Consider the following 19026-nt stretch of genomic DNA (forward strand, 5'->3'; position numbering starts at 1 on the left):
TATATTATTTATTTTTACATAGTCTTTATATAATTCAACTATTTTTTATTTTAATTTTATCTTATTTAGCCTTATTCAATTTATTCCATTTGTAGAGAGAGTTTCTGCAAGGAATCTCTAATCGTATATACAGCGATAAATATTTTCTTATTGCTGTATTAGTAATTTACTTACTGCGTATTATATTAACAATTATATATGTATGTAGAAGACCCACAAAGTAAACAAAGATAACACGAAGAGAATTTTGGTATAAAAGGGCCCGCAGCCGCAGCCAATGCATCAGAAATAACGAGTGCGTTCATTGTGACTACACAAAGCAATAACAAGTTTATTTAGTGCAAAAATATACAAATCTGAAGTATCGAATAGAGTGATTCAGAAGTGAATTTCACAATAAAGTGTAAACCCCCAAAGTGGAGAAGATACAAATTGTGTGCATATCAATCAAAATAGATCAACAACAAAATAAGCAGAGCCCACAAAGTGAAGAGAGCAAATGCACCAAAATATAAATAGAAAAGAGAGCTAAATAAAGAGCACAAAAAAGCCATACAAAAAGTAGCTCCAACAGTGCGAGTGTCTAAAAACATTGTGAAATTTTGGTAAAATCTAGTGTGCGCGTGTGTGAGTGCATTCAGATGGCAAACCACGGAAATTGTGATGACTGTGATCTTGGCGCTGGTGCGGCGCAAACAAGAACGGGTGAGCGACAAAATCTACGCAGAGCTATGAAGCGCGCTGCTAAGGCGCAACGCCGACTTAATGAAGCAATCTATCTGGCGAATGCGGGTGGAGAGGGGCACAACACGAGCTCAAGCTCCAGTGAAAGTGATGGCGAGGGGCAGCACGTAGAGGACGCCGCAGTGCAGGCGAAGGCGGCAGAGCGCATTTCCATCCCTTTCACCATGGTCCCTGGGCTGGGCATTATGGCATGCCCGGCGCTCACGGACCGTGGGCATCAATGCGCGGATTTACACCAGGTAGGCATATGATGGGTTTTCCTGGTCTCGGTGCGGGTTTTCCAGGTATTCGGCCGCACTCTATGGGTCCTCATCCACATCACCATCAGCATGTTCATGGTCATGGTCATCATCATTGTCACAGTCATCATCATCATCACCGTGGCGCTTTTGGTGATACTCACCCGTTTGGCGGACATGGTGGCATGGGTGGCCATGGACATGGCCCGTGGTCGGGTCCTTTTGGCAGGCAGTTTCCTCACTTTGGTGATGTGGGTCATCGCAGCGGACGTCGCGAGAGAGCACAAAGTGTACCCAGATTCTAAGAGGCGGAAAACGAAAGCGGTAAATTGCAACATATTTACATATACATATATTTGCTTTTGAAAAAAAAAAAAATATATACCTATAAAAAAAAAAATATCTACTGAAAATAAAAATTAAATTATAATTGTTCAGCAGAAAATTATGTATTTTATTTCTTAATGAACTGTCTCTGTATTTTTATCATGTAAGTATGTATCTACTTATGCGTTGGTTCTTATGATCATTGACTTATGCGAACGATTAAGCATTTGGCTTTGATGGTAATATTTTAGGTAAAAATCTTCTGTTGTATTTCACATATATAGAAAATTCGAGAAATAACAAATATTTGCATATCAGGAGGGAGGACTTCTCTGATTATGCTTTGGAACTAGTTGGCTTTCATAAAAGATAACAATGGAAGATTAACAGAAAATGCTCATATATTGAATTTCCTAATGTATAATTTCAGAGCAATTTTCAATTTAGGTTTGTATCAAGTGTTTAGTTCTATCTTTAACTGCAAGTAACTACTAGCTATGAGGAAGAACAAGATTGCAAGTGCCTCTTTAAATGAGCGAAGTAACGAAAAAGTAAAGAAAATGGGAAACTAGCAAGAAAATACCAATATTACTTCATATCAACACTGGCAAATTAATTTTTCTAACTATTCGAAATTATTAAAATAAAGAAAATCAAGATAAATGTGTCGAATATCGTTCCTATATGCATGTGTTTGTTGCTTCATATGGCAGTAGCTGTCCCTGTGAGCAGAAATTTCACTATTTAGAAGCTCTTTCAACTTCTTACGCTCTCAGCTCTGCTCTCTTCTACAAGCTTTTTGTACTAAGTTATACAAACTTGGCTAGCTAGTGTTAGTTAGCAGTTAAGAAACAAACTTCTTGTGTGAATGTTCACTTTCATTCAAATCAGCTGTTTACTCATTACGACATCAGTGTTGCATGAAAGTGGCTTTCACTAGGGCTTCAAGGTTGCATTTTTATATGATTTGGTTAAAGGTTTAGCAAAACAATTCGTCAAAATATTCTTTCTAAGTTCGCATGACCAGCAATAACGCCGCTTTAAGGCCGCGTCAAAATGGGTACTTGTACCTTAAAGACGGATAAGTATGAGAATGAAGCGGCGTACGTAACGTATAGGTGTTAGGTGCTACTACGAAAGCTTTGCGCAAGTAAACAAAAATCAGCCGCTTTTCATAACACTGGTACAAACATAATTTGTGACTTCAAAATTCTTAGATGTTTCTAATGCAAATTGATATCCTGAACTTAAAACTGCAAACAGAATTTTTTTTTATCATCCACAGCTATTCTGTAAACTGCGGCTTTAGATTTTACTATACACAGAATTTCATTATATTGGATCATCTCATATTTTCATACGATCAGCGATTTATCCGGTTTAGACCGTATTTATCAGTAGACAACGGTGTCCGAATCGGTTACGTTTCTATGTTTGGATAGTAAAACGTTTTTGGGCAGTGACCAGTACGTCAGGCACTCACTCCGGGATAAAAAAAATGTTACCAGTGAACCTCTAGTTGATACCGAAAAGGTATACTAAATTGCATATTAAATTGGGTTTAATGAAAGTTTGCAAGAGTTCGTGAAGCAAAAATTAAGGTGGACATATTTGTGAGTCCGAAAAAAAGAACTTCTGAAAGATAAAACATTTGAGAAAATGCCCAATGAAACTGAAATACGAGCCTGGAGTGCTTAAGCATGTCAATTTGATTGCTTTCGAATTTCAATTAAAAAAATAGTGATTTAAATAACGACATAGCTTCTAATAATTTTGTGACTTTTTGTACAACATATGAATGCATAAATTAAACAGTCATTTTCACTGCTTTCAGGTATAATTAAGCTAATTTTAGTGTTAAAAGCGTTGTTAAAAATTTTCTTGGAAATGTGAAAGCTGACTATTACAAAGATCTTGTGACTGACATACTTACTGCCTATAAAAAATGGGTTACAACACGTCGCTTGATATTAACTTTCTGGACTCCCATCTGAATTTTTTAATATAAGCTTATCTTTCTGAAGTATGTACATAAATTGTTTTCGCCGATTTTTGCGATTATTAAACAAAGAAGTTCCAATAAATTTCGTGTGCGGAGTTAAATTTCTGGATCCGAAATATTTAGAATGTTAGATAAGGACTTCCGTTATAACTTTTGATCGTGAGCAAGTGTTTTTGATTGGTACCAAGTATTCAAAGAGGGTCGAGAATGCGTTGACGACGAACATCGTTCAGAACGGCCATCAACATCAACTGATGATCAACACTGAGAATCGACGACTAACAGTCAGATTTCTTAATGGCATCGTTGGAATATCAGAAGGATCAGTGAACTGATTTAAAAGATCATTCGGCGCGTTAACGTCTGGGAAACTATGCTTGCCGACTACCAGGATGTCATGAAACGTATTATTACTGGCGATGAGTTTTGGATCCCTGCTTACGACCCGCAAACAGAGGATCAGTCGACCGTATACCGTGGCAAAGATGAGCTGAAGCCGAAAAAAACACGTCAAAGCAGGTCATAAATCGAGCTTATCGAGATGTGATTCGCTCCGAATTCTTCGTGAGTTTTCGCCAAATTTTCAACTAATATCCTGCTGCTAACACCGTATTTGCCTGATTACGCTCCGTGTGTCTTCTGGCTACTCAGCAAATACAAGCGACCGCTCCGGGAAAGCCGTTATGAGTCCACTGAAGATACTAAACGTGAATCGCTACGCGCACTGAAGGCTATTCAGAAAATTGCCTTTAACAACTGTTTCGAGGATTGGAAAAAACGTTGCCACAAGTGTATTGGAGCGAAGAGAACTTACATTTTGGGGGGGACGACATAGATGATGAAAAATGATTTTTTTAATTTTAAAATTATGAACAAAGTCATACTATTCTTTGCTCATAGTAGTATGATTCTGAAAGCGAAAAAACAACAATTAAATTTAATAACACTTTTTGAACAAAAAACTAAAAAGAATACTTTACATATGCTAGGCAAAGTTGATTTTGCTATAAAATTCGTATTTTGATGTAATCAATATTGCATTATTTACCCTTTCAAGGTAACCCTTTTATCAGGCAATTCATTGAATGAAATTTAAAATAAGCTGTTTTCATCTAATTTTTTTTTCTTTTATACTTAGATTTAATTAATATACATCTTTTGGTTATAAGTTAAGGGTTATCTATTTAAATAAATAAAAAAAAGTGCTATTTAAAATTTTAGTATTTATAATTCATATTTTGAATTTTATTAGTTCCATTGAAGCTCTTCTGGCTGCATTAATCACCAAAACAAATACAGTGAGTAAGTATGTATGCAAGTAGTGTGTTATGCATATGTTGCAACTTTGTTATATTTAAATGAAATTAATGTGGTTACATAACCCTAGGCGCATTATTAACCAACACAAACTTTACCAGCTTCGAAATGCGCACACTTGAAAGTTTGCACCACTTAACTTTGCTCCAGCGTGCAAAGTGAGGTGAGGCGTAGGTCGTTACTCGGGGCACTCAACTTTCATATGGGCCAACTTGTACTCATATGTGACCACAAAATTGATGTACATTTTGCAGGGCTATTAGTTTGTGGTTATGAGAGTCTTAATGGATTAAGTTATTTATGGGAGTTTGTATGTGTTTACATGAAAAAAGTAAGCGGCTTCACTGGTGGCTGCAAGGGTAAAAAATATGAAAATATTTTAAAATTGGTAAGAGAGCTCGACATCATTCGATAGTCCGATGGAATGAATGTGGTGGATAGTTTGGATATGAAATGCGTTCTTGATCGACTCATCCTGATAAAGCTAAGAATAAAATCGTAAGACCCCACGTTCGCATTATAACTCCAACAATCATCGGAATAGATGAAAAAAAAAAAAACAAGTCGATACCAAAAAAACCACGCCAAAGCCGATCAGAAATCAAGGTGACGCTAATTGTTTTTTGGTATTTGTGTTTTGGTGCATCATGAATTTGTTCCGAAGGGACATACAGTCAGTAAGGAGTTCTATTTAGACGTATCGAATCGGAATCTTGGAAGAACAATTCACGGATTTTACACGATCATAATGCACCATCGTAGTGAGCCACGATTTTGACCGAAATTAAAGGCAAAAATGCAGGAATATCATCGATCAACCACAGTTTTCATCAGATTTGGCTCCGTGTGATTTTTTCTTGTTCCCCAAACGGAAATTGCCGCACCGTGGAACCCGTTTTCAGTCGATCTAATGGGTGAAACATAAATCGCTGAAGGAGCTGAAGACCATCCGAAAGTGTTTCGAGGACTGGAAAAATCGCTGACTTTGAAGACGACAAAATAGATATTGATCATTAATTAAATATTTTTCGTTTTATTTATAACTTCCGTGTACGTTTTTGGTCTTTTGCTATTATATTATTGTTCGATAGCAATATAACCATATATTTATTAAAAAAATATCTTATATCTTCTTCCATGACCTGCAATTGATATGTATTCTCCTTCGAGATTCATCATTCGAGCTAAGCCTTTGATATTTCATACTATCAGGTTTTATAGAGTGCTCTAAATATATGCTAATATAATTAATAAATTTTTTAACCTTAAAACTCCATTATACGCATATATGGATATACCTATGTAACTACATATGACTGTACTCCATGTCGTCGTCACTCTAAAAAAAAAAAATGTTATTGGCCTCTATGTGAACTCGCAAACTTTTCACTGAGCTATCGTGAATTTTTAATGCAATCAAAACGCCGGAGATCTAATTAAAGGTCGTGGTGAATATTTATACATTTACCGAAACTTGTATATATACATATTTCAAAATATACATATATATTTACCTCAATTCGAAGACAATATTAACTTTCTATGGAAATACGCGGGTAAAAAAAGGTTATATTAAGCAGATCGAGAATGTCTTTTGCTTATAAAAGTGAACGAACGAAGAGGAAACGAAGTTGCCAGATGGAGTAAGGTGCGATGTAGAGTTGTACGTGTTTTTTTTATAAATTTGTATCTATCAATAGTTGTGGTTTTTAAACGGCTGTTGATATTCATCTTCGCTTTAGAAATTGTGGAAACTTTGCCTTAAAACAGCTGACCTTTCACTACTGTTAATGAATATAACGCTCATAGTTCGAAGGTGGGTTATGCGTAACCGGAACGGAATTTGCATTTTAATCGGTTCAAGAACTTTTATTTCGATAGGATTCCACCGGTAAGATTAAATTAAATTAGAATCTTTTATATCGATACAGCAACAGTAAAAATGTTGGAGGATTTGTAAAAATCATAGTGTTAGCCATAGAGCCATAGAGCGGTCCTCAAATACAAAAATCGTGTTATGATTGTTAACATACTTTGATTTTATGAATATAATTACAAAAGCCTTAGCCATCTAGCATTTGGTGGTCCTAAAATGAAATGAATCTTAAAAAAAAAAAATTTGGCGAAAGTCTATAGATTAATGCCGTTTTCATTAACTATCAAAAAGTGATTCATGATTAATTTGTTCTTTTAAATGGTTACATAAAGTTAGAAGGCCGAAAAAAGTGAGTTTTCCGGAATTTTTTTCCGAGAAAAAATTTTAAAATTTATTGATCCACAAATTTGTACTACATATATGTATGCACACATGGTTTCTTTTAACTATATTTTAAGCCTAATTATTAGTGAAAGTATTTTTAGGAAAGGAACTGAAGCTGATCTCTGGGAGGTCCTCTCAAAAAACACGTTTTGCGGTGCCCACTATATCTCTGAACTGGATCCTCTAAAATTAAAAAAACCAAAACGATTTCATTAAGGTAATCTTATATCTAGTAAATCAAATTGAAATTTCACCAGAACGATTTTTCTATGCGTAATTTTAAATATATGTATGTACATTATGAAAATAAAATAAAAAATATCGATTTTTTGAAAATTCTAACAATACAAAGTCCTCTAACTACAAATGAACAACCATGGGACGAAAGCCGTGGCTCAGTGTCTTTTACAATAAATTTGGATTCCTGTGACTTGACACTGTTTTTAATACAAAGATATATCTTCCGAAGAATACATCATCAGTTACTTAAAGAGCTCTCTTGGTGCCAGTTATTTTTAAGGTTCTTAAAAAAAAAATTAAAAACATAACAATTAAATTTAAAATCGATATCTAAAATAGTTTTTGAGTTACAGCATTTTAAAAAGGATCCACCATCTTTAAACGGGATTTTCTTCAGACAACATATTTTAAACTTTACATGAGTGATTACTGGGACAAAAATTATCCAATCACTATAAATTTTTTGTTTTTTATATTCTGTACTACCAGTTTTTCTATATCTATATCTAAGGAAGGATCATTTAGTTTGCTACGATGTTTGTAACAAACGGATATGTCCTATAAAGCATACATATGTGCTGGCTTCTTTGAAGCAGAAGTTTACGTTTGTTCTTGTTGTGATTTCATCTTGAATTTTGCAAGCCAAAAATGACTAAAATTTGGATAAAATCCAAATTTTTTTCTAGTTAAGTATTTGCCCTAAATTAAGAATAAAATTATACAGTAGTGTTCTTTCCCAATTCACTATTTTTTTATGATGACAAGCAAGCTGCCCCCCTTGAAGGCATAAAAATAAGCTGATTGAATTTAATTAAAAGTGAGAGGGTGTAATTATTCAAAAACAAGAAAAAACGTTAACTTCGGCTGCACCGAAGCTAATATACCCTTCACGGGTGCATTTCTTTTAGTAACTATGTGTTCAGTTTATATGGAAGCTATATGCTATAGTAATCCTATCTGAACAATCTTATCGGAGTAATCCATGTCAAATTTCGTGAAAATACCACGTCAAATGCGAAAGTTTTCCATACAAGATCTTGATTCCGATCGTTCAGCTTGTATGGCAGCTATATGCTGTAGTTAACCGATCTGAATAATTTCTTCGGAAATTACATTCTATACCTATTTTGTGAATATATCTTGTCAAATTTGTATGGCAGCTATATGCTGTAGTTAACCGATCTGAATAATTTCTTCGGAAATTACATTCTATACCTATTTTGTGAATATATCTTGTCAAATGCAAAAGAACAAGAACTTGATTCCGATCGTTCAGTTTATATGGCAGCTATATGTTATAGTGATCCGATATCGAAAGTTCCGACAAATGAGCAGCTTCTTGAAGAGAAAATGACGTTTGCAAAATTTCGAAATGATATCATAAAAACTGAGGGACTTGTATATATATACAGACAGACAGACAGACAGACGGACACGGATAATTCGACTCAGCTCAACATACTGATCATTTATATATATACTTTATAGGATCTCCGACGTTTTCTTCTGGGTGTTACAAACTTCGTGACAAACTTAATATACCCTGTTCAGGGTATAATAGTGCTTGTTTAATTTTGGCTGTATTGAAATATTCTTAATAGTCTAATAATTCCCCTTTTTTGTTTTGCTTTACTATACCGTTACAAATGTAGTGTACGTTAGTCAATAACAACTACATGTTTTCAAAGATCTGGCATATTCGAAAAGGCAGAAAATATAATAAATCGTAAAATACGCCTATCAGATTTTATTTCGCCATATTTAAATGATATAAAGGGCGCATAATCACAAAGGCTCTTTGCAAGCCATTCTGTAACACATCGAATTATTTGCATCGCTCGGCAAAACACACATTCTGCTAATATGTACATTCTTTTCCCCAACACACATATCCACGCAACCGCTAAATAATAGTGCAGCTCAAATAGTTCTATACATTTTATCGCCAATTCGTGGGACAATAAATTAAACTTACATGGCCACTATTTTCCATTCACTATTGTCGTATTTAAAGCTGCTACCATGGTTAGGCACTATTTTAATTACGACTTTGGCATACTAAAGTTCAAAACTTTCTACACATTGGTCTGGCAATAAATGTGGGAAAGTTGAGTATTGTTTGGATGTACAATTGGCTCGGTGGCCACCTGTTGGCAAGGTCACAGCATATCGAATACTTCTGGTGACATTATGTCTGCATATGTGACAGTTATGTGCATTTGTGGTTAAAATTAAAATTAGCACATACATTCATAAGCTATTGACTTTGTAGTCGTGAAGTTGAAGTTTTTAATTGGCGTTGCCACGTCGGTTGTGCGGCAAAGTAAATATGCGAAATTGCAAATAAAAATTAGAATTGCCATAAAATGCTATTTCCACTCAAGTTATTTCGTAAACGCCTGGATGAATGCTGTTTAGTGCTGAATTGAGTGTGTGCGCCGTGTGGTATACGCAACCTTCGCTTCACTGCAATGGAAATGTGGTTACTCATGCGCCATGGCGATCATAAAATAGCGCGTATTTTTCACGGGCGAGCACTAGTACTCTCCATAGTTTTTAATGCTTCTATTGTGTATTGCTTAGTGCACACTCACTCACACACACACACTTAATTTTTGCTCACAACGCTTTCACTGCCTTGACTGATGGTTGCTAACATCACTCTTGTCTAACTATGTACTCATTTTCTTTCAGCTTGTTTTGTAAATTTTTCACATTTTTCACATTCATCTTGAGCTGTGTTGTTGGTGTTGGCATTTGCAATGCTTTGATACATTGTTGTGCAATGCATTTATATGCGTATTCTTCTCTTTGGTTGCATACTTGCAACAATATTTGTATGCATGAAGTAGAAATTTTTTCATTGTGTTGAGTGCAACTGTTTGCCAACGGCTTTTAAGATGACACATGGCTATTGTCTGCTTAGTGGACATATTTATAGTAGATATTTAAAGCGGGTGCTACAGTAAGAGCGCTGCGCATTAAGTATTGATTAGAACAAGTAAGAAAGGTGTGTGGTAAGAATGAAATATCACAGCAGGTATGATGTAGAAATTGGAAATTATGTAAAAACAAGTAAGGAAGGGCTTAACGGAAGGGCGGTTAACGCACTTTTAGTGATTTTCAACATAACCTATGTATGGGAGGTGGGCGTGGTTATTATCCGGTTTTTTCCATTTTTGAACTGTATATGGAAATGCCTAAAAGAAACGACTCTATAGAGTTTGGTTGACATAGCTATAGTAGTTTTCGAGATGTGTATAAAAAAGTTAGTAGGGGGCGGGACCACGCCCACTTTTCCAAAAAAATTGCGTCCAAATATGCCCCTCCCTAATGCGATCCGTTGTGCGAAATTTCATTTTAATATCTTTATTTATGGCTTAGTTATGTCACTTTATAGGTTTTCGGTTTCCGCCATTTTGTGGGCGTGGCAGTAGGCCGATTTTGCTCATCTTGTAACATAACCTTTTTATGGAGCCAAGAAATACCAGTGTACCAAGTTTCATCATGATATCTCAATTTTTACTCAAGTTACTGCTTGCACGGACCCTATATCTGACTCTTTTAGTTTTAGGACTTACAAACAACCGTTATGTGAACAAAACTATAATACTCTCTTTAGCAACTTTGTTGCGAGAGTATAAAAAAGTTACCCACAGTTCGGCAAAATGAATTTATTTTATTCAAAAAAGTCACTTTCTGCTTCAATACAGCTTTTTGGACGGTCCAAAAGCATTTCGAACGACTGCTTTAGCTCGTTGGCCGGTATGGCCGCCAGTATGCCGGTGCAAGCTTTTTGAATGGCCTCTACGTCTGCATTACGCTTTCCTTTCATGGGCATATGAATATTACCGAAATAGGAAGAAGTCGCACGGTGCCATATGAGTTGAATACGGGGAGTGGTTAATGTTTAAAATGTGATGTTTTGTCAAATAATCAGTCACAAGCATCGATCGATGAGAGCAATTTTTGGTCGTCAGTCAATTTGTGCGGAACAAACCGTGCACACACCTTTCGTAAGCGCAAATGTTCGGTCAAAATGCGATAAATCGATGTTTTGGAGATGTTCAAATCCATTTCCATGAACTTCAATGATGATTTTGAATTTTAATGAATTCACGCACAGTTTCCATGGAATTTCCGGCGATCACGGAGTTTGATTGGCCCACATGGTGATCGTCATTTATGTCTTCACGACCACTTTGAAAACAGTGAAACTCATTCGTGTACTTTGCTAAGGGATAGGCAATTATCGCCATAAACGTTTTTTATCAACTGAAACGTTTCGGTAACAGATTAATCAATTTAAAAAAAAAAAATTTAATGTTGGCTCTTTGTGCGAAGCTCATTTTCGCACCGATAACGCAAACATACTGACACTTAAAACGCAATAACTTCACTTCCAATGTATAAAATGTCATAAAATTTTCACTATATAATCGATAAAGATAGCAGATTCTAACGCACCACTGGACATAAACGGCGCCACCAGGAGGCGCTTAATTCAAAAAGTCCTGTTTACTTTGGAACGCACCTTGTATATTAAGGTGGTTCTTAAATTTTTTAGACTATTTGACATAAAATTCACTAAACACGTCCTTGATGATATGTTTTTAATTCGATTCGAGAGTATGTACATTAGGGTGTGATCCTTAAAAATATCTTCCCTATATTCTTCTCTGATTTGAAACTACTTTTTCTTTGTCTCGTCTTCATATTCGGTTCGTTAATCATGCCATTTCAACATTTTTGTTTCAATTTGAGAAATTTCAGGTTTATCGCGCAGCAGCCATAGTATTGTTTACCCAATGGAAGGCCATAAAATAAAATTAAATAATTTCACTGATACTCAAATTGTAATATTTTCGACAGCATTTCTTTTACAGTATGTAAAGCGGCTAGAAAATGGAATTAAGAATTTCTACATTTTATGACCACCCTAATATATAAATTTGGAAGTTCAGAAAATTTTGTGTTTTATACATATCTCAAATCCTGATTCGAGCACGCATTTTGCACCAATTGCACCTGTATTTGATGCCTTTTGAGAGATATCCTGATCACTGCGCCATCTGTCGTGTTAAATTTCAATAAAAAAAAAACGATTCTGAGACGCGATTTCACTAAATGGCTTCTGCAGACAATTTTTAAGTAACTAATTTAAATATAAAATAATAACATTTTTCAAATTTACCACGGACTAACAAAAAAGTAAATTTTCACGTATTTTAATAAACATTTCTAGGTAACTAACTTGAATATATAATAATAACATTTGATCAAATTTGGAGTCCAGACTAATATAAAAATACATTTTTATTTTTTTCTAATACAAATCTTTATTAATGCCGTTAATAAAACTTCCAAAGATAATAAAGCATGACAACCAGAATTAACACTAATAAATACCTCAGTCATAGCGCCACCTGTCGAGAAAGACACGTTTTCCTCTAATCGACATGAAAATGAACATAGTTTCTGAGCTTAAATCGGTTAACAAGCGAATTGTAGAAAAAAAATCCTTACAGTGCAGCGCAAACACGAGTTTACGATTTTGGGTTTATGTCCAATTGCAAGATAGCCACCAATCTAATTTTAAATATTCTGAGTTAAGTAGCTCTACTTTAAGCCTTAATTGATAACTGTCCTAACCATCAGGAGTAGTGCTATATTACGGAATAACACACAAAATAAGGGCTGTATCTCCATAAACGCCAAAAACTCGAGCTTAAGTTGATTAAAATAAATTTTTTTTGTCTCGTCAAGTCAGGATCGATTTTATGCTGTACCGATGCATATCTGTTTTATCGGATTATTTGGCTATCTTTTCGAATTATATCTCGCTGATTTCGAGGTGTCCCTAAAAATACTTATTTTTCACTTACTCAATCAAAATATAAGACCCTTTAAAAATGTTTAGAAGTTAAAAAGGAAACTATTACAGTTGCGCTTGAATTTAAAATGATGCTTGCATGAATAATGTGGCATTGCGCCATCAGCCATGCCAATGATTTCGTTTTTGTTTACATAATGGAACTAAGAACATTGCTGTCGATTTTATAACCACAAATAGTCGAACACTGCAGCTTACGTAAATATTTTTGATCTTAAAATAGCAGAGAATGTAAGAAAATATTCCAAGTATAATTTGTCAAGTCAATGCAGTCATTTTCTTTAAAAATTCAATAGAACAAAGGCTTTAAATTTTGAACTTTAAGATAGTTTATGGATATGCTGCTAATAAGGCAGTGTCTACTTCTTCATTTATTTTTGCTTTTTGATTTAACTGTACTAAGCTGCAGAAAGATTAATATAGAGTGAAGGGTTGTGCGTTGGTCACTTGTAGTAAATGAGTTTCTAAGAACATTTTTAGGAAGAGCAAACGAATATCCTCATAGCTAAACTAGTGCTAGGCAAGTTTCTAGACGATATTTTTAGTGTGATGAAAAGTGCTCTAAAAGTCATACAGCAATGGGCAATATCGGCTAACCTTGCGGTAAACGCTGATAAACCGGATATGATACTCTTTACAAGGAGGCATAGGATCCTGTCATGGAAATCCCCGAGTTTTAATGGAGAGGGATTAATTATTGAAGATTATACGAGTACCAAGTACGTGGGAGGAATTTTGTACAGCAAACTGAGCTCAATGTAGAAGAGAAGAGGTAAAAAGGGCCAGCGATGCCCTCTACGTATGTCAGAAGGCGCTAGGGTCAAGATGAAGCACATCATCTGTTCTTATATATAGGTGTTACACAGTCGAGCCAATCTTACTTTGCGGTATTTTGGTAAGCTAAACCGCTGCCAGTAAAATCTCATAAAAGAAGCTGTTGGAGCTCTTTGCATAACGGGAGAATTATGTGAGTTACATCAAGAACTTTCGGATATTGCTCCATACACAAAAGATCGATGGTTTAAATAGATCACATTACCTTACGCTTTATCTGGAAGAGAAGGTTCAAAGTCGCGCTAAAAGAGAGTGGATGGCGTAGGGGCACGAGCGGAACTTTCAACACCAACACGGAAGGGTCAAAAATTACTGTTGGAGTGGGCGCAGCGATCTCTTGCGTGGAGCTAGATCTCAGGAGACCTTTCAAGCTACTGAAATACTTCTGTATTTTCCATGCAGAGGGCTTTGGGGTCAGGAAAGCTGCTGAGATAGCCAACCACAAAGGGAATACGGTATATGATATCAGTATATATGTAAGTCGGTAGCCAAGCGAAAACTAAAGTAATAATCCCACATAGCATTGCGTCAGAGAATGTGCTTACAAGCAGGAGTCGGTAGATACATTAGGTACCGGGAAGTACCTGGATATATACGGGGTTCCATTTTAGGTTAATTCACTCTTCTAAATAAATATTTGTAAATATAAATATTTGTAAGTATTTTAACATCAATTTATGAATAAAGATTTTTTATAAAAGAAATACAATTTCTCATTCAATTTACCACAATTTTCTCGCACGTGCCGATTCCTTTATATGCGGATTATGTTCTCACATGTTGTTATAAAATCTTTATTATATCATAAGAAAATATCCTAACCTAATATAAGCTTTTGTAAAACTTTGAACACAATATTTAGCCCTCTTTTGTTATAGTTAGCATCTTCTGGTATTAAAGTAGTGCACAAGTTAAAATGGAATGGAAAAACCTAATTCAGTTGGCCCGAATAATTCAACTTCTGCTAAATAACTTAAATTGATTTAAGCTCTTTTGACATATTGAAATTAAGGTTGTGCAATGTATGCTTGTGCAAATTGGAAAAATTATTTTAGTACACGTGTGTCTTTGCTATCATATAATTATTTGTACTTTAAGCTTTACAACTTATTGAAATGTTTTTAGGTTCGCAAATTCATTAACACGCATCAATAAATAATGCTATTTGGTATAGATTTAATGTGCATTTAAGATTTTTTGTAAAAAAAAAATGTAATTAATAAGCAAATTCCTAGTAAAATTGGATTTATTGACAAATATTTGGGTAAAAATTCAATTAAATAAAATTCAAACAATCAAACATTACCATATGTGCAGTATACTCACATATAGAGACGAATTTAATGTGACATTAATGACTTACGCTTTTAGTTAATAAAATAGATTAAAGAATAGTAACTAACACAGCTAATTTCAATAATCAGAATATTTATTACTTTAATAATTAATAGAGAACATAATCAAATAAAATTATTTTACTCGGATTATTACATGCATGAACAGAATGGGGTTGTGGGATGACATTTTATAAAAGATTATGTAAATAACGAGTGACTCGGACTGATGTATGGAACGACTTGGCGCATTTTACGTCGACATCTCAAATTGAAAGCGTACAAAATACAGTCTGTGCAAGAACTGAAGCCGCTTGAGAAAGCGACATCGCGCCAGTTTATGGACTTTTGAAAACATCCAAGAAGATCCGAGGTTTTGCAGACAAATTTTGTTCAGCGATGAAGCCCATTTCTAGTTCAATGGACCGCAGATGGGACGAAGAGCAACCTGTAGAGATTCACGAGCTGTGAATTTCATCCAGAAAAAAAAGGTTTAGGTGTGTTTTAGTAATCCGTGGAATCATTGGTCCACATTTCTTCAAAAATGATACCGATGCGAACGCAACCGTCAATAACGACCGTTATCGTGCCATAATAACCGACTACTTGATGCCGGAAATTGAAGCTTGTAATCTGGGCAATATTTGGTTTAAAAAAGACAGTGTTACTTCCCACACATCGCATCAATGAATGAATTTAATGAGAGATTACTTCGGTGAGCAGACAATTTCACGTTTTGGGCCAGTCGATTGGCCACCAAGATCGTGTAATGTCACAACGTAAGACTTTTTCCTGTGGGAACATGCAAAGTCTACACTCTATGCGGACAACCCTACTTCGATTCAGACGAGTGTCGTTCGCCAGTTACCGGTCGAAATGCTCGCACAAGTCATCGAAAATTGGACTCTACGGATGGATAATAAGATTAAAGTTCTAAGAGGTATTTTTATGAAAGTTGTGAATTCATGGACTTACATTAATTTCTCTGGGGAGCTAAGTTATGCACTAAGTGGGAATAAACAAGCCCAAAAATATTATATTGACCCTGTATTACTATCAGTTTCCATCTTTCTCATGAAATGAAAGTTTACCATAGCTTTCAAACTCATTCATAATCATTTACTCATACTACAAGTATTTTATTCCAAAATTCACTATGTGTTTAGCCTGATGTCGACCTGAACTAGCGTTAAATAGTAACTATTATTGATGTCAGGTACTTGGGTGTGTCCATTAACTGCTTTCAGACGATTCGCTTACGACTGCCGAGTAATAAACCCAATTTTCCAGTTCACACGCGCACACATTTGCACACTATCTGTGTGAAATACAGATACATATGTATGTGCGAAAGCATATTCGTAAATAACGACGGCAATTTGTTGCATTTTGCGACGCAAACAAGCGGAAATCCGTATCAGTGATAAGTGGGAACACAAGCGAATAAAACACAATTATTATTTATACAATGATTTGTGGTCATCGCAATTGAAAATTCACCACGCGCTCTAATATAACTGCTGAATTTGAGTGAAATAAATAAATTTAAATGTCGTTATAAATTTATAAATAATTACTTATGGCTTAAATCATTATGAGGGTCTGAATAGATTTTCATATAATAATATATGTGTTTGATATAATAAAATATTTGATTGTATAATTGATATTTTGTAAATTAGGACTTATGAACTTTACCCTGCCATTATAATTGGTTAGAGGCGCTGTGATTAAAATATTTAATAAAATAATATTAATGGAAATTTTTTTTTCAGCATTTCTAAAACAATTTTGTTTTGCTTTATAATATCAATTTGCAACAAAACCAATTTTCGATTTAAAATATTTTTATTTTCGATTTAAAATAAAGACTAAATTTTTCCATTTACTCCGCTTTTGAATTTTAGATTGGGAGACCTACAGTGAAATTTATGTCAAACATTTTAAAATCAGTTATACTGCAAACTTCAAAGAGTTGTGTATTCACTACGATAACAGTGATGTACTGCTTTAGAAGTCCACGACTAAGCACCCAAAGCTTATCAAGTAGTGCAGGACCTCATTAGAAATAGAACCCCAACCCAGCAATCGTCCGATTTGAAACAAGTTGGTACTCCAATATTCTCGAGGTGGAATTATCTAGACACATTCTCTTCTGCCGGCTTTTACCAGACTATAGTTAAAAGATCTCAGTAATCACTCCTTCGAAGCTAGCAAGTAATTTGTATTGATATTAAGTTAGGTTAGGTTAATCTGGTGGGCCAAGGGCCAATAAACTACGCTTAGACCAGTTTTGGTCCTTTGCAATACCAAATGGAGTTCAGTTGCTAAATTCATGGCTAGTAGTTGCCTCATTATTTTCCTGGTGCCTTGACAGTTCTATTCTACGAACATGTGTCGATAAAGGATAGGTGACCAGTTAGTATTTCGATCGTGCTTCTACCGTTTCTTCTATCGAGTGCCAATAGGAATTTTGTGTACTTCCGATCTACCATTTTGCACTTGACTTTTGCAGTTTTGCATCCAGTTAGTTGGTTTCTGTCCAGATCATCGTATAGACAACACATATGTTTTTCAATGTTGATCACGTTTTCGGGTATTAGTCGTACACTATTATTGGCAATCTCGTCCACTATTTCATTATCCTCGATGCCTTTGTGGGTTGGAACTCAGTAGAATTGAAGTTGCTTGCTTCTGGCAACACTTTGCACTGCTACGCTGCTTCCCAAGACTCTTCTGGCTGATATGAGATACGATGTTGACTCCGAAATTGCTTGTAAGTGTATCAGAGGCCAGCTCCGCTGCTTTTGTTATAGCAAAGGCATCAGCCTAAAATATTCTGCAGTGGTCCGGCAACTTAAAAGGTTGCCTTATGTCTAACTCTAACAACTCCATTGTCCTTTTTCAAGCCATCCGTTTAAATGATTAGAGTGCGTAGCTAACACACCTTTACGTCAATCATATTTATATGTGTTTACTATGAATCTTCTTTCCCAGTTAAAAATTGGGATCATTTAGTCAGTTTTTGCTCAGCCACCCTTACCCACCGAGCTTTGGCCAAAGGTTCTATATGTAAATTTCGGTGCAGCCATTAATCGTCCCGCCGATTTTGGTCCATTGTTACCTTTGGTATAAGTATAAGGTTTAACCTAACCGATGCTAATCGAGCATAGCCTAGCAACTCTATTAGCATTTTCCGCACTTTTCTTCGAAAAGGTGGGAGTGTAGTTCTGTGGTTAAGAAGATAAGTGCTAACTATTTTTAATCTGACTGATTAAATACCAATAAGCACTGCACTTTTTCTATCCTGCATCTAGACAGTATGTAATGCCTCATAATGGGATTTTTACTTGAATATGTGGTGGTATTTAGATTTGGAAATTTATAGCAAAATACCGCTTCGAATAACTTTTATCTAGCTCAGCTTGACCCATGTTATTTCAGCAGATATTACAATGGCTGCGTATAAATCAAAGCACCCCACTTTCCTGGAAGTTAATAATTCAAAATTTATATATATATTATCACATGCATGTATATAAATAAATCTGGCGCATGCACTCTATAAAATAAATTTGGTCACGATGGTTCTCGACCAAACATAGTTTGAAATTAATAAATCAAATTTATTATCAAATGTAAAGCAGGCACAGCAAGCGCCACGCAATCAGCAAATGGAGGGATGCATATTGCACACTAACACTTACATAGATACCTACATTTATGCATTCGATTAATTGCTGTTGCATTTTCCATGTGAAACGCACTCGAAATAATTACATGCATACAAATAAAATATATATACACACATATATGCTTATTATGGTACTACAAAG

This window comes from Bactrocera latifrons, unplaced genomic scaffold (genome assembly GCF_001853355.1).
Source record: "Bactrocera latifrons isolate USDA-ARS-PBARC rearing strain unplaced genomic scaffold, ASM185335v1 scaffold_54, whole genome shotgun sequence".
NCBI lineage: Eukaryota > Metazoa > Arthropoda > Insecta > Diptera > Tephritidae > Bactrocera > Bactrocera latifrons.